General features: G+C 37.2%; 1 protein-coding gene across 19 annotated transcripts in view; it reads left to right on the top strand.

Annotated features, from left to right (window-relative positions):
* The window catches only part of GALNTL6 (polypeptide N-acetylgalactosaminyltransferase like 6), a 1,215,026-nt gene that overhangs the window by 191,154 nt on the left and 1,009,524 nt on the right, over window positions 1–14,348 (top strand). Inside the window, exon 1 of one of the 19 annotated variants that reach the window (XM_084994749.1) lies at window positions 778–896. The exons of the other annotated variants lie outside the window; for them this stretch is intronic. The gene's annotated coding sequence lies outside the window, so the exon portion shown is untranslated. Of the gene's footprint in view, window positions 1–777; window positions 897–14,348 lie in introns of those variants that run through there. 19 annotated transcript variants of the gene reach the window in all.

Here is a 14,348-nt window from a genome sequence, read left to right as displayed (position 1 = left end):
CTCCTTCCGTCCCATCGGGAAGAACGGGGATGGAATCATCCCCTGGTCCAGCGTACCTCGACCCTTAGTCACTTAGAAGCATCTGGGGTATCAGATTGTCTGTCTCAGTATCGCAGAGCTTGTGTTCAAGTGACCCTTCCTTTACTTAAAACTGGCCCCAAAGCTCAAAAGCAGTGATGCTGGCAACTCAGATCTGCCAAAAAGAAGCTGTAAAGTGTTTCCTTTAAGGGAAAAGTGAAAGGTCTCTACTTAAGAAAAAAGAATTGTATGCTGAGGTTGCTAAAATCTATGGTAAGAAGGAATGAATGAATCGTCTATCCATGAAATTGTGAAAAAAAAAAATGTGCTCGTTTTGCTGTCACATCTCGAACTGCAAAAGTTACAGTCACAGGTGTTTAGTTAAGAAGGAAAAGCATTACCTTTGTGCAATATGTTATTTTCAGAGAAAGAGACACTAAGTTCACATAACTTTTATTAGAGTATATTGTTAAAATTGTTCTACTTTATTCATAGTTACTGTTGTTTATCTCTTACTGTGCTCAATTTGTGAATTAAATTTTTCACAGGTATGTATGCAGGAAAAATATTGTATATATAGAGTTCCATACTATCCATAGTTTTGGGGGATCTGTTGGGGGTCTTGGATTGTATCTCCCATATCAGGAGAGTTGGCTGGATTTGAATCCACACAATAAATATACAGAATACTTACTGTTATTATCTCCCATCTGGAGATAAGAGAGATAGAAATAGAAAGATTATTTTTGACCTTGACAGGGTCACACATGCAAGAACAGTATTCAAGACTCTGCCCCAGAACTTTCTGACTCCAAACTATTACACAGATCGATGTGCTGCCTGGAGAGGAAAACTCAAGGATCAGTCTGGAAACTGAGGTTTGTGGAGGAGGCAAGGTTGTCTGGTCCAGGTTTGGGGATTCTTTCAATGCAGCTTGAAAGAGTCAAGGTTTAATAATACATAACAGTAGCCAAGAGCTTTGTAAGGGAGTGCGATGTATTCTGCAGGTCCTTGATTTTCTCCTTTAAATGTTTCCTATTTCTTTCACATGCAAGAGCCATTAGAAAGACTATCTTGCTTCTTACTTCAGTAATCTTTGAGAATATGCATAATATTGAACATAGGAGAAATTTGATGACTCAGACCTATTATCCTGGATTGGTCATAGATTATAGGGCACTTTGATTTCAAATCATACCACTCTAGGTATCTGGGGCACCTGACACATGATAAAATCATTTCTCTATGCACGCACAGTTTTACCCGAAAAACTACTAGTTGCAAAAATCAATGATATATCCTATAATTAATAGTGTCTGAATTAGAATTTAGGATGTGAGGTCATTATAAGAAATAAAAATCTGCAATAGAAGTGTAACAATACCATTTTAAAAGTATAAGAAAAAGGAAAAATTAAATCTGACTTTCGTGTCAAGAAAGCATCAAGGAGAGAAGATGAACTTATATTGGGCTTTAAAGGGTAAGTGAATTTTCTGCAGGGCCGTGGAGGAGGAGAGATGATACATGTTCATTTAACTGTGAGTCGAGGCCTTCCTAAGGAACATTAAAAAAAAAAACGGAAAGGTTTTGTATCTTTAGCCTGTGTTTGCTGACCTGTCACGGCAGGACAGTGATAAAGGTAAAGAGAGCGTCTTCTAGTCCTGGGCCACTTTCATCAAGTTACATCAACTCTCTGGTTCTCAGATCCCTATGCTGGAAAACTGGCACCTGTTTAAGGCCGTAAAGAGTGTATCTTCTTCTTTTTTATTTATTTATTTTTGTTTCTTAATTGGTTTTTATAGTTTCCATTATAACTGGCTTACAGTGTTCTGTCAATTTTCTACTGTACAGCAAAGTCGGCCAGTCACACATACACGTATACTTTCTTTTTCTCACATTATCCTCCATCACACATGATTAGGTATAGTTCCCGGTGCTATACAACAGGATCTCATTGCTTATCCACTCCAAAGGCAATAGTTTATATCTATTAACCCCAGATTCCCAGTCCATCCCACTCCCTCCCGCTCCTTCTTGGCAACCACAAGTCTGTTCTCCAAGTCCTGAGTTTCTTTTGGTGCTATCTTCTGACACCCACCATGGGGACCTGCCTGCCTGTCTTCTGTTGAAGACACCAGATATAAGGAGAGCACATTTGCGGCCACCTACACATCCTCACCAGAGGAGACAGATCATATCCCACCACCTGCCACCCCCGAGGAGCTCTCTTTTCATCCTGGCTGGATTCTGAGCAGCTGGCCTACACCCTCCTTCTCCAGGATCTGCTGTCCAGACCACCACATCCCACAGCACTGTCTAGGATGAAACCCCCTCTCTTCTTTGGCCATCTCACACCTTTAATTTTCTGCCTTAACACCATCTACTTGTACCCTTAGGAATTCCTATTCTGTGATAAATGAACATTTTATTTTAAATTTATTTTTTACTTAGGTATAGCTGATTTTCAAAGTTGTGTTAATTTTAAGTGTATTGCGAAGTGATTAAGTTATACATACATAGATATTGATTTTTGATATTATTTTCCCTTATAGGTTATTAGAAAATACTGAGTATTGTTCCCTGTGCTATACAGTAGGTCCTTGTTATTTGTCTATTGTATATATAGTAGTGTATGTTAATCACAAACCCTTAATTTATCTCCTCCTCCCTCTTTTCCCAGTGGTAACCAAATGTTTTTCTTTGGGAGTCTATTTCTGTTTTGTATATGAGTTCATTTGTATCATTTTTTGAGTCTGCATGTAAGTCGATATCATATGATATTTGTCTTTCTCTGGGTTACTTCATTTAGTATGATAATCTCTAAATCCATCCATGTTAATGCAAATGGCATTATTTCATTCTTTTTTTTTTTTTTTTTTTGTCTTTTTGCCTTTTCTAGGGCCGCTCCCGTGGCATATGGAGGTTCCCAGACTAGGGGTCTAATCGGAGCTGTAGCCACCGGCCTACGCCAGAGCCACAGCAACATGGGATCCGAGCCGCGTCTGTGACCTACACCACAGCTCACGGCAACGCCGGATCCTTAACCCACTGAGCAAGGCCAGGGATTGAACCCGCAACCTCATGGTTCCTAGTCGGATTCGTTAACCACTGAGCCACAACAGGAACTCCCCTATTTCATTCTTTTGATGGTTGAGTAATGTTCATTATGTAAATACACAGCATCCTCTTTTTTTAATGAATTTTGTTTTTTCCATTATAATTGGTTTACAGTGTTCTGTCAGTTTTCTACTGTACAGCAAAGTGACCCAGTCACACATACATAAATACATTTTTTTCTCACATTATCCCCCATCATGCTCCATCATAAGTGACTAGATATAGTTCCTAGTGCTATACAGCAGGATCTCATTGCTTTTCCATTCCAAATGCAACAGTTTTCATCTATTAACCCAAGACTCCTAGTCCATCCCACTCCCTCCCTCTACCCCTTGGCAACCACAGGTCAGTTCTCCAAGTCCATAAGTTTCTTTTCTGTGGAAGGGTTTATTTGTGTCATATATTAGATTCCAGATATATGTTAGCCTATGGTATTTATCTTTCTCTTTCTGGCTTACTTAACTTAGTATGAGAGTCTCTAGTTCCATCCATGTGGCTGCAAATGGCATTATTTTGTTCTTTTTTATGGCTAATATTCCATTGTGTATATATACCACATATTTTTAATCCATTCATCTGTCAATGGACATTTAGCTTGTTTCCATGTATTGGCTATTGTGAATAGTGCTACAATGATTATACAGGTGCATGTGTCTTTTTCAAGGAAAGTTTTGTCTGGATATATGCCTGAGAGTGGGATTCCTGGGTCATATGGTGGTTCTATATTTAGTTTTCTGAGGTAACTCCATACTGTTTTCCATAGTGGTTGTACCAATTTACATTCCCACCAACAGTGTAGGAGGGTCCCTTTTCTCTACACCCTCTCCAGCATTTGTTATTTGTGGACTTATTAATAACGGCTATTCTGACTGGTGTGAGGTGGTACCTCACAGTAGTATTGATTTGCATTTCTCTAATAATAAGGGATGTTGAGATTTTTTCATGTGCTTGTTGGCCGTCTATATATTTTCTTTGGAGAAATGTCTATTCAGATCTTTTGCCCATTTTTCAATTGGGTTGTTGGGTTTTTTTTGCTGTTGAATTGTATAAGTTGTTTGTATGTTTTAGAGATTAAGCCCTTGTCAGTTGCATCATTTGAAACTATTTTCTCCCATTCTGTAAGTTTTTTCTTTGTTTGTTTGTTTTTATGGTTTCCTTTGCTGTGCAAAAGCTTGTCAGTTTGATTAGCTTGGTTTATTTTTGCTTTTATTTCTATTGCCTTGGGAGATTGACCTGAGAAAACATTTGTAAGGTTGATGTCAGAGAATATTTTGCCTATGTTCCTTTCTAGGAGCTTGACAGTGTCTTGTCTTATGTTTAAGTCTTTAAGCTATTTGGAGTATATTTTTGTGCATGGTGTGAGTGTGTGTTCCGTCCGGTTTCATTGATTTGCATGCAGCTCTCCAGCTTTCCCAGCACCATTTGCTGAAAAGACTGTCTTTTTCCCATTTTATATTCTTGCCTCCTTTGTCAAAGATGTATTGACCATAGGTGTCTGGGTTTATTTCTGGGTTCTCTGTTCTATTCCATTGGTCTGTATGTCTGTTTTAATTTACTATGGCTTTGTAATAGTGCCTGAAGTCTGGGAGAGTTATGCCTCCTGCTTTGTTTTTATTCCTCAGAATTGCTTTGGCAATTCTGGGTCTTTTTTGGTTCCATATAAAGTTTTGAATTGTTTCTTCTAGTTCTGTGAAAAATGTCATGGGTAATTTGATAGGGAATGCATTGAATCTGTAGATTGCTTTGTGTAGTATGGCCATTTTTACAATATTAATTTTTCCAACCCAGGAGCATGGACTATCTTTCCATGTTTTTGAAGCCTCTTTAATTTCTTTGATTAATGTTTTATAGTTCTCAGCATGTAAGTCTTTCTCCTTCTTGGTCAGGTTTATTTCAAGATATTTAATTTTTTGTGGTACAATTTTAAAAGGTTTTGTATTTTTGTATTCCTTTTCTAATACTTCATTGTTAATATACCAAAATGCAATCAATTTCTGAACCACAACATCCTCTTAATCGAATCATTGGTCAGACCTTCAAGTTGCTTCCATGTCTTTGCTGCTGTAAGTAGTACTGCAGTGAACATTGGGGTGCATGTATCTTTTTGAATATCTAAATAAACATTTATCCAAGGAAGACATACAGATGGCCAACAGGCACATGAAAAGATGCTCAACATCACTAATTAATAGAGAAATGCAAATCAAAATTATAATGAGCTACAACCTCACACCAGTCACAATGGCCATCAATAATAAGTCTACAAATAACCAATGCTGGAGAGAATGTGGAAAAAAGGGAACCCTCCTACACTTTTGGTGGGAATGTAAATTGGTACGGCCACTGTGGAGAGAGGATAGAGATTCCTTAAAGAACTAGAACTAGAACTACCATATGATCCAGCCATCCCACCTCTGGGCATCTATCCAGAGAAAACCATAATTCAAAAAGATATATGTACCCCTATGTGACAAGTGAACACTTCTAGCATCTTAATTTCTTCCCTGAAATTTCCCAACACATGTTGGAAGCACCTGAAAACTAATTCTCTCCTGAAGTTTGCACACCCCTGTGGGGGCTGCTTCCCCTCCAATGCTGAGCCCTTCAGTGGCACAGGAGATCTTCCCAACCTCCACTCTCCCCCACTCCCCAGAATTGGATCACTTATCCTCTAAGCTACTTTTTTCACCTCTTTTGGTGTTTTTGTTTTTGGTTTTAAACTAAAGAGAGTCTTTCCACTGGAATATGTTGTCATTTATTTCTCATCGGTATGGCCATCTCTGATCGCATTTCACATCAGTTCCCCACAGTCATTAATAATTATGGCTGATAGACTGGAGCCTTTCTCCACACTGGTGTTTTCAACAGATTGCATTACATCATTACATCAAGATCTTTGAACCCTCTATTTCCCGTGAATATTACTCCCCACCACATCAGAAAAGCACTGGGAGGGCCATATCCTGTCTTCCCCCAAAACAAGTCACGGGAAATCACAGATGGGGTCAGACTGCTTTATGATCCCACCATCCACGCCTCTTTCAGTGACATCATCCCATCAATTTTTTGTCTTCTTTGGCCTCTGGTCCCTCCTAAGCCTCCGCATTTCCCTGCCATTGATCTCCCTGTCACCATTTTCACCTCTATTTACCTTAGATTCCATGGTTCATCATATTTTCTGATAGCTTGCCAATATCTTATACTGCCTCATCTGATTGTCTTTCTCCAGCCCTGTTTAGGGGAGAAAAAAACTCAATTCCTTGATCAATCCAAAAGTGAATCCAGCATTCCCCTCATTCCTGTCTAGTCCCAGGTTGCTAAATTCTGCTGGAAAAACCGGACAGTGTGACAGTACTGTGAATTCATAATGAGAAACCTCAATTAGTTTTGTTAGCAATGGCCCACAACAATCCAATGAGCCACTTCATTGACCTATTTTCCATAATTCTATTCTAAATCTACTGCGAACTTTTCCAACCATCAATTTCCCTCCATGTTTCACTCACTGATTTTGGATAACTTTCTACCATATAGAGAAAATTTAATCATTATGGTAAAGTCCTTCAGTTTCCTTCTCCCTTTCTTCCCTCCCTGTCTCTTCTGGTGCAGTCAAAGAGATGTCACTTATTTTATTTAAGGACCATTTGTCTAACTTAGCTCTGGATAACTTATAAAAAATACAGTCAAGAAGACCAAAAGAACATTTAGACTTGGTTAACTCTCCTCCAACTTGAAAACCAACCAAATAACCAACAGGCTTAGTTAGAAAACAGAGTTCTTCCTAAACCTGGTATAGCTATTTTCTTTTACCACCATATTTTCATCACATTCCTTACTGGTCATTGCCTTTTAAAGCTGTTCTAGTATTCTTCCTGCTTCCAAAGTTTTACTAAAGCTGCTGTTTCCACTGTCCTTAGTGAATCTAGTTAAAATAGGTATTTCAGTTTTTAATTTTCTCACAGTTTTAATCTCCTGACAGCATTTGACAATAGTAACCACTCCCAACTAAAGGAAATTTGTCCTCTCTTGTTTTGTATAAAATTGTAGCTCCTTGTTTTAATCCTGGCATTTTCTGCCCATCTATTCTTTTTTCTCTACCCATCTCACAAATGTAGATGTTCCAAAACAAGGTCTATAATTTTAGCTCTCTCCACTACTCTGCCTACACACTTTCCTTAGAAATTTTATCTAACCCATTGGCTGAAATAACCATCTATATTATGACAACTATAAATTTTTATTTCCTGTCTCATTCTGTCTTGAGCACCAGACTCCTGTATATAATTGGCTTGTGAAAACTCTGTGATAAATGTTCATTGTCACAACTAACTCAATATACGTAAAACAAACTCATTTCTCCCATCCTCTCACAGAAGCCTCAAACCTAGTTCTTGGCCATTCTTTCACATCCCAGTATATACTGTCAATGCATAACTAGTTTTTTCAAGCCAGATATTGAGTACCATAGTTCATGCCTTCTTTTTTTCATTTCCTACATATAATCAATAATTATCATACTTTGGAGTTACATAAACTCAAATCTCTCTAGTTCTATGGACATCACTCTTTGACAGTCTCACTTTTTTTTGTAGTTAATTTCATAGTCTCTTTATAAAGCCTATTATTATAGAACTTAAGGTCAGATGTGGATAGCTGTAAAAAGTAACCCTCCCTCCCTTATATTAAGAAAAGAGGTGGATGGAGTTCTCTTGTGATGCATCAGATTAAGGATCCAGCATTGTCACTGCAGTGGCTTGGGTCCCTGATGTGGTACAAGTTGGATCCCTGGTCTGTGAACTTCCACGTGCCATGTGTGTGGCCAAAAAAAAAGAAAAAAGAAAAGAGAAGAAAGAAAAGAAAGAGTCCACAAATCTGCATAATCTCCTGAACTCATAGAGAGATAAGGGTGAAGAACAACTAAATAACTCAAACTCTGGGCAGAGACAGGAGCTATTACAGAGAGGATGGGCATGACGTTGGCTTACCCAGGGCAAGAGCAGCCAGCCACAGGCAGGAAGAACTCAGCTGGAAAGTACAGAAACTGGGAGAGGCTGGGTATAGGCTGGTGGGACAGTGTGAAAACCATGGAGGGTTCATATACAAGAGCACACGTGTGTCTTTTTGCCAGATTTTTCTCCACAAATTCCACCTGGCATTCACAGGCAAGACTTGGGGAGAATCTTGACGAAGCTGTTTTTAATGCAGGCCTGGGGAGAGAGAAAAAGTGATCAGTGCAAGAGGGGAACAAACTCCATCTGTTCCATTCTTTCTCTCCTTTGGAATAAGAACCTTTATTTGCAGGAGGAAGGGGGTCAAACACTGTTGTGATTAGGGCACTGGTGAAAACCAATTGCACCTCAGGGTTAAGAGTAGGTTAAAACCTGTCATACATTCTTAGCCTCATCCAGTTCATTTCCACACTGTACCTAGTGTCAACATTTTAAAGTGAAGTCCAAAATCTTTGTCAGTGTCCAGAACCTTTGACCTGGCAGAGATAGCATTCCCAGATTTTCCCATCATGCCTCTTTAGCCTCAGTCTCCATCACGATTTCCCATGAACTCTGTACTCCAAGCCCTTTGGGCTTGTTTCCCTCTCTTCTCCAGGTTTAAAGGCATGTTGTGTCCTCACCTCTTTGCCTCTACACTTCGATCTTTGCTCCTTTTCTTCTCATGATACTTTGCCAAACTAATTTCCCACATCTCAGCTTAAGTATTACTTCCTTCAGGATTCTTGGACCCTGGTCTAGGTTAGGCTTCTCTGCTCCCATAATATCCTTGAGTTACAGTTCATACTTTATTATAATTACTTACATAATTTCCATTTTCTCTACTAGAATGTGAGCTCCATGAAATAAGGACCATACCTAAACTGGTTATTGCTCTGCTAAAAGTACCTAATACAGTGCTTGCACAAAAACATATTAAAAGTAATATGAAAAAATAATGTTTGAATGAATCTCATGGATTTGCTACAAGTATTTTATAGTGTAAGCAAAATGATATATATAAAATGTGACTGATATATAGTAAACACTCAAACAGTAGTTTACCTTTTATCTCTCTAACCTTACACATTGGCATAGGCTGGGTGTAGTAACTACAGAAAAAAAAAGAGAGAGAAAATGCTTTCACCTTACTCATACTTTCAGGTACATTGTATTGAATGCATATTAATGGTTTTTGGTTGATAATTATTCATTATTGTTATAGGCTAATGTAGGACAATGCTTCTACTATACATCTCAAAACTCTTTACCAATACTTATATTTACTTTCTCCAAAATTACAATGCAATTATCAAGGATTAAAAAATGCAAAAATATAAACCTTTTTCACATGCTGGGTATCTTTTTTAAAGACAAACAAAAGAAAACTAAAAAGTCCAAACTAACTTCCCTAACTATAAATAATATTTGTTTCTTATTATAAATATAAAATAAATTATTAATTACCTTTCCTATTTCAACTCTTTGATGTCTTCTTTGGATCTCTCTCACTCATTCAGTGGTTTTTTTCTTTTCTTTACTACAATCTTGCTGCAGGTTTTTAAACTTCATCCCTAACAATCAATGTATGTTTGGCTGGCAAAAGTATAGTCATACTTATGTTTGATATGAATAGTGGTGAGTGTTTGACACATATGATGTAGCAACTTTACATTGTGGGTTTTAAAGATAGTTGTGACCATTCTTTACATTTTGGTAAATTATGTTGCCCTACCCTTCCTCTTTGGAGAAATATAAACCCATAGAATATGGATATTATAATGCAAATATACTTCAAATTCTCTCTGTTCAACTGTTAGGTGACTTCCAGTTGCTTAAAATAAAAAGATAAAAGCCCTTAGAATAGTGGAATAGAAAAATTCCAAAGTATTTGTTTTCTAGAAACTCCTCTAGCCCTTGACTAGTATAATTTGCCCATAAATATTATAATTAAAGTACTGAGAAAAACTCAATCCCTAATATGCCCATCATTTTCTCACTATTCTAAGTCCCTATGTCATTCTGCTTAGATTTCTGTGCCAATAGTAAAACCAAAGATGTGCATAAATTCCCCTTTATTTAATTAGACAATTAATTTGTCTTTTCTGTTTTCCCTCTATGCTTCCACTTAATCTTTTTTTTTTTTTTAGGGCCTCACCCTGAAGCATATGGAGGTTCCCAGGCTAGGGGTCGAATCAGGGCTACAGCTGCCGGCCTAGGCCACAGCCACAGCAACTCAGGATCCAAGCCACGTCTGCAACCTACACCACAGCTTATGGCAACACCAGATCCCCAACCCACTGAGGGAGTCCAGGGATCGAATTGCATTCTCATGGATACTAGTTCATGGATTCATTTCCTCTGTGCCACAATGAGAACTCCTCACTTAATCTTTATGGTAATTCATTATAGCACTTAGAGGATACTTTCTTAACCTATCACTGTTTACATATATACATACCAAAGATATTTCCTTTGAAGGCAAGGGTCATACTTTGTTCACCTTTCTCATGCTTAGATTGTTCAATACAACAAATATTTCTGTTGGATTAAAGGAATTATTACTATATTAAAAGGATTGTCTCTAGGCTTAAATTAACTAGTAAGTTTTCCAATTATATTTAAATATTCCTTTATGGAATATTAATAGTTTGACAGAGGTAGAAGGAAGGTTACAGGATGGAGAAACTGACAAATTTTGCCTATTAAAGGAGACATTTTCAATTAAAGAGGAAAAGATACACAGATAAAACACCTCTCAAATTTCAATTTATGCCAAGAGAAAAAAATACTTACTTGGATATATAACTTTTAAAGAAAATTCTGTGTGTTAAGTGAATTTAAATCAAACTCTGTGTAATTAGTATCAGTTACTTTCCTGTTGTATTTTTAGGATATCCTTTTAACCACATGTAGTGAGTTGTGGTTATCTGAAATGATAACAGAGCATTGAAATATTTGGAAGTACATCAGAAGGAGGCTAGAATACTAAATAATTAGTGAGGGAACATCAGTATGTGTACTGTGAGGAAAGCCACAGAGGTGCTAGCCATCTTTCTCCATCTGTTTCCTTCCTCCCTTCCTCCCTTGCTTCTTTCCTCCCTTGCTTTCCTCCTTTTCTGTCTACATTAACAGATTTCAGCTTTGGTGGAATTTCCCCTGCCACCCCCCAAATCCCTTGGTATCCATCAGATTTCTGCTAAGTGAGTAAAGTCTAAGAACAAAACATTCCCCATTCAAGACAAATCTTCCCAACAGAGCTGGTACATTAAGCTGGAATGACCATGAAAGCATTCAATTCAGGTGACCATCAGTGCTTTATAGCTTGATTTTTATTAGCCCACCAGATACCGATAGCTTATCATTTAGATCCGTTAAAAGATGTCTGACGTTGGCAGATTACGTTGGCAAAGGAAATACTGTTTCCATAATAAGGAGCTCCTTAAAAATATGTCTTATTTTCCTTGGTCATAAAAAGCTTTCCAATGCCATTCCCAGCTGAATAGGTTGTCAAGTATTTAGAGGGAACATTTCTCTGCGTTTCTTTTCATTAAAAGGGGCTGTCATAAAACAACAAGTATGGCACCTCTCATAAAATCAGGTCATTTTTATGAATATTTAACTTACTTTGAACTTTTCAGAAGGAAATAGTGACCTTGAAAACTTCTAGGAGCTGTAGGACGTGGTAACACAGAGGCCACTGCGTCTGTCATCAATCATGGTGGATGCCTGCCTAGAGCTATTGTTGGCTTTTCAAAGGGAAGATCAAAAGACAGAGGGACATGAAAATCTTTATTATAAACTATTTCATCATACAAAAACCATAGGAATGATTGAGACTCAACAGCACATGAGAGATTTTTTTAAAGACATATTTTAACATGAAATTTACAATTTTTTGTTTTCATTTCCTTTCAGCTTGAAATCGATATCCTAGTCAAGCAATAACAATTTGATAGCCTGGCTGCTAATTATCAGTTCAGTATGTTACCTTTTTCTTGAGCTGTGGAACCTAGATTTATGCAGAATCCCAGCAGAATTATCCTAAATAAGTGAGCAGGCTTTTCTTGAGTTTTAATTTTTTAGACTGTTTACTGAAGTTTCAGGAAGACACTTAAAATTCTCAGGAGAAAATCAGTAAGATAAAGAAACAAAGCCTTAGCCTCCTGTTAATTACATCCTTTCTTCTAGAGCAGAATATCGACTGAGAACTACCATCTAGGCCAAGAGCAAAAGTTTCAGAATCTAAAAGAAGGAATGAGAACATGGTTATATTTAACTTTAGCTGAGATTAAAATATGTAGAAAACTCAATTTCTTAACCCTCAGTAAGGCAAATATTCAAAATTATGAGAAATTACATAATGATTTTTTCTAGATTATCTTTAAATGACATGTCCACGAGCCATGCTATTTGTTCCCTCACTGAATAGAATCCCATATCTTACTTATCTATTAGGGACAAGATTGCACTCGTTAAATTAAGCCCCTCATATTGAGATTCATAAATTCAGGGATTTTGTGACTTTTAAGTTCATATCTTCTTATACCTTCAAAAGAACAAATAGTCTATATAATTTCCTTTGAAAAGATTGTCTACTTTCTCCCCAGTCTCTTACTTTGATACCACCAATAATGTCTGGAACTTCTTTTGACAGATATTAAGCAAACTGTAGTGAAAAAATTTCTGGTTTGGAAGTCAGCAAGACATAGGTTTAAATAATCTATATCTGTAATGTTCAATGCTATAGCCAGGAGCATGCAGCTAATTGAACAAGTTAAAACGTGTTTAGTTCAGCTGAGGAAATTTTGTTACATTTAAATTTAAAAATATAATGTGTGTGTGTGTGTGTGTGCGTGTGTGTGTGTGTGTGTAGTATCTTATTATTGTAGTAAGTCTGAACATCATTCTTACCAAAATTCTGTAAGGTAAATTTCATTTTAATTATCGTGTTGAACTTGACAACATAATGTAAGACATTGGCGTTACACTGGCTTTGCGTTGTAGTACACCTACTTGTCACATGCTTCATTTCTAGAATTGCATATGTACACATCACTGATCTATTTAGTGTCAGTGAATTGACTTAATTTAAATGACTTTTGTATGCACCCATGTAACATTACAGGGTTTATTTGAACTCTTTATGCAAACAGCACAGGTTACTGATATCTATATAAATCATAGCTGGTAAATATATTGACATAATATTATTTAAAGTATAGCATATTTAAATGATTTTTCTCATTTGAAAAAATAAGTGTGGACTTTTAATTTAAAGAATATGCTTCCTACAGATGCAACAATATAAAAGCTAACGTATAATAAAGATAAAAAGAGATGGCAAATACTTATGTCACAAAATTCATGATAAATAGCAATATACTTAGGCAGTGCAACATGCAAAACTGTTTGTTGTATAAAATATTTTAAGATATTAAAGTGGGGAGTTCCCGTTGTGTCTCAGTGCTAACAAACCTGACTAGTATCCATAAGGATACAGGTCTGATCCCTCGACTCACTCAGTGGGTTAAGGATCTGGCGTTGCCGTGAGCTGTGGTGTAGGTCACAGACATGGCTTGGATCCTGTGTTGCTGTGGCTGTGGTGTAGGCTGGCAGCTGCAGCTCTGATTTGATGCCTAGCCTGGGAACTTCCAAATGACACATATGCGGCCTTAACAAATATGTAATGAATTTGTTAAATTCCCTCTCAGCAGTCAAAGAAGAATTGATAAAATTGGTTGGTTGAAATTAGGTAAATTTTTGAAAATGCAACTATTGCACTCTCCTACTCCAATCAAATTTAGCAAAAGTGTGATAACTCTGGTTGAGAAATTAAATGCCATATATATTTATGGGGGTAAGTGTTACCCTTGGCATAATCAAGCAACCAGGGGCAACATAAGATTACCTCGTAGATTTCTAGTCTGGGATTAGAGATTTGTTGTAAGGAAGTTAAAAACAGGGAGAAGAAAAAAATACAGATATGCATGTGTGTGTGTGTACTGCCTGGAAATAAAGCTTACCTAAATAAAGTCTCAGCGAAATAAGCACTGGCAGACTAAACGTGTCCTGCTGACATTAAGCAGCCAATGAATTTTTTTCAAGGATGTTTGTGGGAAGACCCCACCGGTCATCTCAGATTTATCCCCATCTGATGAAGCAAATGCTCTAATCATGCCCAAGACCACCAGGGAAACACCCAGTTTCTCTCTGTGACTCCCATTC

This window comes from Sus scrofa, chromosome 14 (genome assembly GCF_054392235.1).
Source record: "Sus scrofa isolate SSC_HxYL_T2T_F1_AM1 chromosome 14, Sscrofa_HxYL_maternal_Yorkshire_Landrace_v2.0, whole genome shotgun sequence".
In the NCBI taxonomy this organism is placed as follows: domain Eukaryota; kingdom Metazoa; phylum Chordata; class Mammalia; order Artiodactyla; family Suidae; genus Sus; species Sus scrofa.
This window is presented reverse-complemented; position numbering and strand designations above follow the sequence as displayed.